Source organism: Cyanistes caeruleus, chromosome 6 (assembly GCF_971803275.1).
Source record: "Cyanistes caeruleus chromosome 6, bCyaCae1.hap1.1, whole genome shotgun sequence".
Classification (NCBI taxonomy): Eukaryota; Metazoa; Chordata; class Aves; order Passeriformes; family Paridae; genus Cyanistes; species Cyanistes caeruleus.
In genome coordinates this window covers 26832522-26842917 of record NC_141706.1, presented here as the reverse complement: position 1 = coordinate 26842917, position 10396 = coordinate 26832522, and positions in this window count along the sequence as shown.

Below are 10396 nucleotides of genomic sequence, written 5' to 3'. Positions count from 1 at the left end.
TGGTTACTGAACTGTGAGAAAAAGGGACTTCATTTGTGAAAATTGAGGAGAAAGCCTTATTTTGGAGGAAGCCAGAGAGAATCAGTTGTAGAGGGGCGATCAGAGAGCAAGTTGTGCAGCTGCTGTGATGCAAGGGAGAGAGGTGTCCTGGGCTGCAGGCCACAGCCTACTGGGATGGCTGATCTCATTAAGCACCAATCTGATGTAATCACTCTGCTCACGCTGCTTTACTGCTTGGTGCTGGACAACGCGTTTGTGCTTCAGTAGAGTCACAGTTTGGGATTCATGACATGTAACAATAGCAAAGCTCTTCAGTGAATGTCTGAAGTCCTGCTGTTTTTCCCTTTGCCAGGTGGTTGCCCAGAGCTGTGATGCTGGGTCACTGGTTTTGCCTTCAAATGCAGCTCTGCATATCCTGAGGCTTTAATGCTGCTGGGGGGAATGCTGAGAGGGCAGATCTTGGGCTAAGGGAAAGGCACAAAGGGCAGACCCTGGAATGCAGTGGGATGTACCTCTTAGAAAGCTGAAAAATACGTCTCCCTACACAAAAAAGGCCTGCAGGAAAACAGATTTGATGGTCGAAAGGAAATCAGTAAAGGAGAAGGACAAGATCTTCCCCATCTTCCTTTGTCTTATGAATCCTATGTTCTAATACACTCAGTAGAATTGTGCTACTTGATATAATATCAATACTTCATTTAAAATAGTTCAAATTAAAATGTTATCATCTCTTAACTGCTATAGCTGGCCCTGGCTTAAACTTTCCAAGAAGAGTAAGTCTTAACCAGACAACTTCAAACAACCTGGTAGATGAAGTTGCACATTCTAGCTTGGTAGCTGGTATGTGTGACATCAGTCTATTTCATTTTAATTCAGTGCTTCAGGACTGGCTGTGAAGGCGGCATAAGTAAGTTTTATGCTATCAAGAACATGCTCCTCTTACTGTAACTATCATCTGTCTTCCAGCCTTCTCCAAAAACTCTCGTCTGTAGGATTCATTAACTGCTTTGCATAGCTTTCACAGTGTCATAATAAAGTAACAAAATGTCCTCAGCTCGAAGTCTCAGATTAAAATAAACAAAAACCAAACAAACGGAACAAAGCAAAACAAAACCAAAAACAATACAAAACAAAAAACTACCCCAAACCTCTGTGTGTGTGTGTGTGTGTGTGTGTGTGTGTGTGTGTGTGTGTGTGAAAAGCAGACAGAAAACTCAGAAAATGCTGTGTGTATGTGAGAAGCACAGCACTGAAGTTTAAGGAATTTCTGATGTTGTTGTATCCAGGCAGCAGACAAGACATTTGCAAAAACAATAACTGCTCTCTACCTTTCCCTCACACCCCCAGGTAATATTTATTTTGTGAAAGGATTTTCCCTTAAAAAGCACAGTGTACTCAGGGTCATGTAGCTAGGCCTTTTGAAATCAGAATCTGGCTGCTCAGGCAACCATGACCACATTTTAAATTGCTTGATTATTTGTCTATGGGGGATGACCGTTTTATTGCCTGAAATAACACAATTATGTTGCATCCCTCAATGCAATGACTGCCAAAAAGAGTAGATAAAGAAATAGACTGAGCTAGTTTTGAGTATATTGTGGACAGTAATTATTTGAGGATACAAACAGGAATTGTGAGGCAATACCCAAGGGACTGGAAATCTCACTTCTGAATAAACTGTATTTAAAATGTGTTCAAGCTTCTAAGGTTATTAACCCTCTTTTGTGTTGTAAGCTGTGTAGACTAGAAGTGATTAAATTGCACCCATTTGCCAATGAATCAATTCCACTGCAATGTGGAAGAAAGAGCGTAACTTACCTGTCAGAGAATGTTTGTAACCAAAAAGAATTGAATTGTGCTGTTCCTGAACTGTGCTGCAAAGAGCCACTTTCACCTCTCATTGAAATTCTGTAAATTAAATCTGCACCTTAATTTGAATACATAAGAGTGTTATACCTTCTCTTTTATAATGGCTGTACAATAATTTTCAGCAATAAAATCAGAGTGACTTTCAAGTCCAGGTAGCAAGATGCATGCCTTGTATATTGGAACTGGCTCTCCTTCATCTTTCTGGGATTTCAATTTACTTTTCCTCCCTGTGCTGCAAGTAGTTTGCAATTGAAATTTGAAGGAAAGTAGTGCCAGAACAGGTCTGTGATGAGGGGTGTTCTGAAATTCCACAGTCTACAAAAAGGTTACCACAGGTGAATTTGGTATAGGAATGTTACCTACAGAGAGTTTAGAAATATTATTCTTTAAGGGCATAAAATGAATTTTATTGAAGTGTGGACTTTTCAAAGCTAAACTTGAAAATTGCCACCCTTTGCAGAAAATGGGTCACAGTTTTCTCTCTAATAGTTTTATTTGCTAATTATAAAATTAACAAATGAGGAATTACAGAGGAGAGAGTGGTTCCGCAGAGCATAAACCTTTGATCTGCAACAAAGATTCTGGTTCCTTAAGTTACTGGTGTTTGGGTGTTAGTTGTTTTGTTTTTTTCCCATGCATCCTACTCTCAAATCTCAGTTTTGCTATATATACATTCTAGAACATATATATTTATATTATATACAAGAATATGGATACAAGAATAGATATATATATGTATTCTTGAATATTTATATATGCCTTTGTGCAGCTTTAGTTTCCTGAAGCTAAAATAGCTTGAAGTGTTTGTGATTAGAGCTACCCAAATTAGAAAGCTGAGTGCAGAGCACAGCTTCCATATGTACGTGAGAACAAACACAAATATGAGCTATTACATAGAAAAACAGCATAATATTGGGAAATAACAAGGAAATAGAACAGGAAATAGCAGCCAAATTGAAAAAAAAGCCCTGCTAGGACTGCTGCATTCAGGTGGTTAATATGGACAGATTGTTAACATAACCTGGAAGACCAACTAAGCTAAAAATGTAGTCAAGCAAAAAATTTTAAAGGTATGCTATTTGTTAACTCCATTATCTGCACTATGAAGCTGCAACATGGGAGAGGGTAGATAGAATTCTGCAGAAGGTGATGAGATCCAACAGCATGATGTCATGTCAGGTTTCCCACTTCTTCCAGGAAGCAAGTAACTAAAACTTGGAGATTCATAAAAGGCACATGGAAGCCAACAATCTCCAGAGGAGTGAGGTATCTTTTACATAACTAGTTAAAACTGGAAGAGTGAGTCTAAAAACATTACTTTTTGGTTTAACACAAGATTAATGACTTATTAGGAAGTTTGGTTTCATAATGAAGTTAAATGATGGGTTGATTTTCATTGACAATGTAAATTTGCCTCCCACAATAATGAATTTTTAAAACTTTTTTCAAAGTTTTTTTTTACTCAGTTGTCAGTTTGTGAGCAAAATTATTAATATTAGAGTCTTTCAATGAAACGTACTGCCATGAAGAGCACTCACACAGATTTCATTTCTTGTAATATATATTTGATTTGAGGTTGATGATTGAGCCTCTTTGCGAGGAGGTTGAATGGGAGTATGTACATGTGGATGAGGAACTGCATTCATAAATGTCTTCAATGAAACCAAAAACAGTGTCACCAGCATTCTGTTCTCTCATGTGCAGCATGTGCACTGACTAACATTTTTCTTTTAATAAGCCTATAAATCTTTTGGGGCAATCTGTACTCCTTTATCACTAAGTGAGCTCAAATTTTTAAGTGTAAATGAAAAAAATATTTAAAAAGCTTGGACTTATTTATTTGTTCTTTTTGAAAGCATACTCTTGGGAAAAAGCAAGTGCTTTAAAATATCATTAGAGAAGCAATGAAATAGATGCAATATTTATATATCTTAATGGCCTGATGAGAGCTGAATCATGCTGAAGGATGTGCTAACCATTTCATATATCATAAAGGAAAGAATTAAGCCCCATGCAAAATTCATCCCATGTGGACTCTTTTAAAGCTTATCAAGAATTTTTATTTGTATTGTTTTATTTGTTTTTAACTTGTTTTAGTTTAATTTCTTTGTTGTCAATGGAAAGCAGTTCTTACAATTTTTCAGTGGAGCCAACACTAGAAAAAAGCAAACAAAGGCATATGAAATTGTCTCCTAGGATATTTGCTTTTAATGGCAAATTCTGCTACTACTTAAAGTCACTTTCACTGAGCTACAAATAAGTATTCATCTTTGAGCAATCCACTGAGCAGTTTTCAAGCTTTTTCTATCAAGGGTTCATAAATCAAATCCCATTATTTTCTTCTGCACAATTCTACTAATGAATGGCTTCAGTTTAAAAGAACATATTATTTTGGCTTAACCTTTATATGAAATGCAAAATATTTTCTCTCACATCAATTAATTTTCAGAAAATGTACTTGAGGATGCATCATTTTGCCAACTTGACTCCTAGTTATGGCAGGTAATATCAATGTTTTACAGGAACTTGCTGGAACTTTTTTATTTACTATAGTAGGGTTTGACCATTTTATAGGTTTTCCTGTTCTTTACCATGCAAATAAAATGCCGCTCTCTTTTGATTTAATGAACTTATTCTTCAAGGTTAATTCTTTTTTCTAAGAACTATTAACTATATAACAATTTAAAAGCAGGGTGGTTTTTTTGTGTAATTTATGTGCAATTTACCCCTTAAATATGTTCCAGTATTTAATCTTGAATTTCACTTCCTGAATATATCCAAGTACATGGGCATAGCAATGTTCATACATAACACATGATGTATACTTTAAATATCATGATTAATACTTTTTCTCCAGAAATCTGCTATGGGAAATAACATACAGATGTAATGTTTTAAAGGTAAAATGATGGGATAACAATGGAATTTGTGCCCAGAGAGATGAAGGCTCTTTTTCAGCGGATCAAATATATAATATTTACTGTCTTTTTGATCATATAATTTGGAAGTACCCTGGTTTGAGGTGTACAGTCATTCACATTCATTGATTCTCTGGAAACAAGAATCAGTGACTTATTGTTTAGATCAAGTTTTCTTTGTTTGAAAGAAAATTCAAAATGGAAACCTCAAGTTATGGTGACAGCTCCATGTTGACACAGTGCTTCTTATATCCTCGACAGATTTCTGTGATTTCTGCACAAGAGTTAAAAACACCTGTGCTGATGTGGGTCCCAAACACAAGAGCAGTTTGTTACACAAATGAATAATCCTTTCCATATTTGCATGGCTCTTCACATTGTCATTTGAACAAAACCTTCCCCTGGGGATCACTGGAGCTGTGTTTGCTGCCTTGTGGTTCATCCCTGCTGAGAGAGGCAATACTAAAGACCAAGTCTGCTCACAGTAAAGCAATAGGTGCTATGTCTTGGCACAAGGACTTTGTAAATGTTATGCTGTTGCCCTCTGTTTGATATTTTGATAGTAATACAGATTTCTGGGGGCAGATTCTCAGAAAATCAGATTTGAATATGTCTACTGACCTCACAGGATCTGCACTTCAGGATCTAATACAAATATCTCATGTGTGATTTGAGATAAATTACTAGCCACTCTCCCCACTGTACATTTTTGTTTTAAATTTTGCTCTCTTCTTCTATTTCTATTAAATAATAAAGCAGATCATGGAGCACCATCAAAAGCTGGATAGCCATTCATGTCTATTATGAGTACCTGCAATTATACACCTCCAGGGTAAGAGAGCTCTGCATAACAATTCCCTTGACAATTGCAATCATCTAGACAGTGGATAGTTTACATTATTCCCAGACCAGTATTTACTACTCAGGGTCATACCTGAAACACAAAGAAGCAATTGAACTGATTCAAGGGTTCAAGGGTGATAGAATACACAGTGTGTAGGGGCAGGGGCAGCTGTACTTTGTTGTTTGCTTGTTTTCCTAGGTAAACGGGGAATTCTGTTCCTGATGTTAATTTAAAGACACTGAGGACTTAAAGATGGTAGAGTCAATGAAATCATACATGATATGGCATATTTAAAATGCAGTATGTTGAAAAGTAAGTTTTTATGCTAAATCATGTGTGATCAGATTTCTGGGGGCTGAAGATGTTTGCTGTTGTCCTTTGTGCAGGAAGATTATTTTATATCCTTAAAGCTATTTCAACAGCTAGGCAGCAAGCATGTCATCCTGAACACAGGAATTGCAAAGCACTTGATTATTGTTTGGCATCATTGCAATTTACATTTATAAGCAATGAAGAGGACTCAGATGGAGCATTATTATATTTTTTTTTTCCCAGTTCCTGATTCTGTCATATTTTTAGTGCTGGTTTGTGGCTTGGAAGAACTCTGTCACTGCTGGTCTTCTCAGGGAACAGAGAAAAGAGGTCTAATGGAGTCAAAGGGAATTTCTTATATAGAGTTGTGACATTAAAGTGATGGGATGTAGCAAAAAACTGGTGTCCAAGTGAACAGTGTTATTTTATCACCTCTTAGAAAGACTGTGATTTTCAAGAAGCTGTCTAATTTGCACTATCATGTGATCTTCTAATGTTTCTCTATGAAAGAATAAGGGGGTAACCTTGGACTATTAGTCTATTAGAAAATTTATCTTTTACAGGAAATGCCTGAAGTTGATCATGGAAGACTGGGGCAGACACAAGAGTTTCCAGATATTCAGATGCTGTCAAATAGAAAGTTCAATGGCAAGTGCTGTAGAAGGAAAATCAGATATTAGTTTTGAAGGGAGTGCTTCCGTGGTAAGGAAGAAGATAATGAACATAGTGCAAGGCTGCCTTGTCCAACTGAGTAAACAGAATTGCTGTAAAATATCCCTTTCTGCAGTTACAGAGACATTGATATACTCTGGCATTGCCATTATAACTCTTTGTGGCTATACCATGAAGGCAAAAATACAATGTAACCAGGTTTGTTTTGGGAGGTTGCTGTACACATGTGCATCTTTTTTTTGCTTTCTCAAAGGTGCTTCTGAATCCTGCTAGAAGTGAAAACCTACATACACATGCATAATTTCTGTATTTCACTAATACACTGAGATATGCCTACGTGAAAGGATGAAGATGATACATACCCAGACATATGCACTTATTTGTGTTCTGTTGCTTCATCTGAAGTTTTAAATCATGTTTGACATATCAGTTATTGAATAGTACACTGTCCATAAAGGCCTCTTGAAATTCTGAGAAAATACATCGTGTTCAGATAGGAGAGAATACAATTTTTTGTATTCTGTAACAAGCAGATGGTTACAGCTGATATCCCAGCAAAATCTGTGGAAAAGGCACCATGGCTCTGTTCTGACAAAACACTGTCTTGGTGGCCAGCAATGGGCACATACACACACAACCTCGAGATGCAATTTTACTGGCAGGGGCTGATGGCAAATTTGCTGGTTAAAAAATTACTGAAGTTCATGGCCAAACCCAAAAACCTGCTTTGGGCTGGTTTATGAAATCCTTCTGGTTACCTAGCAACAAGCAGGAAGGAAGTGGGGGAGCAGGAGGGCGCTGAGGCAATACATAGCAGCAATAGTGTCAGTTCAGCAATGCAGACTTTATATAGGTCGCTGTATTTATATAGGTATCTCTGCTAAATTATTACAGTTACTGAAACACAATAACTGTAAGTGTGACATGGTCTGACAGTAGCATCTCCTCACATGAACCTGTCAGAGTGGCAGCTTCCGTGCCAAATATATTCTCACATCTTTGGAAGAATAAAATATCAGCAGAAGAGGAGGGTGGTAAAGCAGAACAGAACAGAGAATTAGACTGGAGATTAATTGGTTCTTATCAAATATTCAAGGTTCTATTTTGTTCATGTCCTGTGAAGGTACTGTCTTGTACAGAAGGAAAAAATTCCTTTTACAGTTTCTGTCTGCACTAAAAATATCAAGAATACTTCCCAAGGATTTCAGTATGCATTCATCCACTGACATATTTTTACCTTCTATGTCTGAAATGAAAAAAAACAAACAAAAAAAAAACCCACCTGTAAACTAGTTATCCAGTTGCTTATGAAATAAATTCTGGTAGTTTCCAATTATTCCAATCCAAATTATTTTTCAATGTGAGTTTGAGCATATCAGTGGGAAAGTGGAGAGAGGAACAGTTGCAGTAGTTTGAGGAAACAATATATTAAATATTCCTGTTCATAAATCCATCCAGTAAATGTAGTATAATGAGGTTTCTTTTTAATATCTGATTTTTGTGTGTCCCTTGTAAAGGCTGCAGGACAGGGGTCCTTCCTTACTATTGTTGTAGAGATCCATAGCACAGAAGAATCCTATTCTCAATTAAGCAAAAATTTATAAGAATTCAGTGTTAGGGAGAATGTAATTGCTTTTATTTTAAAATATATGCTTGATATTTTCAATGAAAAAACACAAAATGTTTGAAGTTCTAATTATGGGAAATTTATAAATTCACTGACATTGGTCAGAGATTTTCTTAGGATAAAATACAAAGAAGAAACTGAGCCAGTGTAGTCCATTATCCAGATTCAGGAAAAATCTAATTTCTCCATGGAATTTGGAGTGCTTTAAAGTGGGTTCAGGCTGTTGGCTTGGGGGTGGGTTTTTTTGTGGGTTATTGAGGTTTTTTTTTCTATAAACAAAGAAACAAACTTAGATTTCATTCTGAAAGCCTGTGATGCTGCTGATACCATCTTTGAGTCTGTTTTCTGTAGGACCTGTCGTTTTCCTCTTTTCCCATGTTTTAAACTGTATGAGAACAATTCCTCTTCTTTACTGCAGTAATGGATCCCACTGCTTAAACATTTACAACTTCATCCCTATAAAATGTTTGATGGTTATTATAAACTATTTAATGAGATGTCATAAATTACAGATACAAGTGATCCCCTCTAATCCTCCTCAGAACCATCCTCCTTAGCCCGCCACTGTAAAACATTAAAAGCCTTCTTTGTTATGTGTTAATTGGTATTAATGGGGTTAATCTTTGCAAAGTAGAGATTATCTTGCTATAGTCAGACATTCTACAGAGAACTTAATTAACCGAAGGCAAAAAATTATGGAAATATAAGAAGACTCGCATACTGATGTAGTTCCATAGTCACACATGTAGATGTTGGGCTGCATTGTTCATTTTCAGAAGCTCAGGTCTCAAAACCAGAGCTCTGTGCTTATCATAGAATCAGAGAATGGTTTGGGTTGGAAGGGATCCTAAAGGTTACCTAGTTCCAGCCCCCCTGCAATGGGCAGGGACACTTTCCACCACACCAGGTTGCTCAAAGCCCTATCCAATCTTGGACACGTCTAACCTAAATCCAGCATCTAATCTTTCAGTTTAAAGGCATTCCCCCTTGTCCCATTACCATATGTTCCTCTTCATTGAGTGTCCTTGCACATCAGCAAGAGGGTTATATTGAGTGGAATAGTGATGTTTTTATTTATTTAGTTTTGCTATCTTCATGATTTCCTAAAGTCTATGAGGTGAGATTTTCTGTCTTTCAAAAGGCAAAGCCAGGAAATAAGCTGCATTATTTATATGAATTATTCAGTTAGTCTGCTAGATAAATATGGTCGTAATAGAAGATCCAGAAAAATTTATCCTATGACAAGTGAAGAAATAATTTAATCAAACACAAGTAAATACAGAATGGGATTTGTTTTCAAGTATATTTTATGGAGGGAGATAATATGGTCACAAAAGGAGAGGCAGTGATTGTAGAACACTGACTAATAAAAAACTGTTCCACACAGACTTGTGCTTTTTTTGGGGTATTGTACAATCTTCATTATCTGTTGGTTAAGATTATATGACATCTTCACATCATTAACATCTGCATTCTCTTTTTTAAGATCTGCAGCCTCTGGTGACTGGAGTTTTAAAGGGCATTTCTGTAGAAGTTAACTTTCACACCACAGTCAGCTTGATTGGATCTTTTTCCTTGAAGATGGCACAAAATTTTCAAGTATATCTTATCATTTTCTAAAACAATTTAATCTCAGTATTTGTTTGGGAAGATAACTGAAGATATCTCCATTTTTTAGAAGGGATAGTGTTGTTTAACTAATCTCTATTGTGTTACTCTTTGTTCATTAAGCTATCTAAAGTCAGTCTAAAGTTTCTACTCCTTCACTTGAGCTAGGACTTAATTCCCCAGTGTGGAAGCTTTAAAGTGGTTTTATCAGTTGTCAGTGGCTTCTCGTTGTTATGGGAAGGGCCTACAGTTTGGTACTGATCCTCTATTTTTTTTTGTGAGCTTTGATAAATATGGTTATGCTCCCTTGTTTTTTGACAGCTAGAAGATTTAAAATCTCCGTTTTAGCTTTGAATTTAACCAGACATGTACTTAAAATTATTTTAATAGCCCGGATAAGCAGCTCTCAGTGACTGATGTGTTCAGATTTCAGGTTCAAAAATCCCTTTTCATGATGCATAACAGTACTTCAAATCAAATTAAAAGAAATAACGTTTAAAAAATTTCCCATCCATTATGTGTGATAGTGATCCAGACGTTCAAATT